Source organism: Melampsora larici-populina (assembly GCF_000204055.1).
Source record: "Melampsora larici-populina 98AG31 unplaced genomic scaffold MELLAscaffold_15, whole genome shotgun sequence".
Classification (NCBI taxonomy): domain Eukaryota; kingdom Fungi; phylum Basidiomycota; class Pucciniomycetes; order Pucciniales; family Melampsoraceae; genus Melampsora; species Melampsora laricis-populina.
In genome coordinates, this window is record NW_006768779.1 from 194,483 (window position 1) to 195,192 (window position 710).

A 710-nucleotide genomic window follows, 5' to 3' on the forward strand; every position below is an offset into this window, starting at 1 on the left:
GTACCTAAACGTGTCTTTGGGTATATCCTTTTTAGACCTTATTGACAAGTGGATCTTCAAAAGATTGGGTGAAAATCTCGACCTACACCAAAAGATTGGAATTTTATACCTCAACATAAAAGTAATTCCTATGAAGAAGGAAATGGATAAAGTACACAACCAAATTCATCAGTCAAATCACTTTGTTTTCAATGTTTATTTTGTTTTCTTGAAGAGTTTGAGTTTTTTTGCAATTTAAATTGGTTTTCACATTTTCATGATGATCATTTTGTTTGATCAAGAGTGTTATGAATTTCTTTCAAGATTGGTATTCAAGTAAAGCGCGAAAGCAGGTTTCTTCTTTTGCACACCATTCTTTCATTCAACTTATTTTAATCTTACATCAACTCTGAATTTCTTCAGATCATTATGAAGATTTTCAAAGTAAAGCCAGAAAAATGATGTGATTAATCCAAGGTTTTTATCCTGTGTTTTTCTTTGTTATTCCGGTGTGTTCTTTTTGAACCAGAATCAATAAAACAGATAGGAATTGATATAATAACAATAAAAAGATAGACGAGAGAAAGAGAAAAGTTACAACCATAATATGTATGCATGAAGAATCTGTCAGTAAATTAAAATCAAAGGATTTTGATTCAACAAATAAGAGTTCTTTGAAATGAATGAAGAAAGAACGAAGAAGACAAAAGAGAATTTCAAAGATGTCTTCG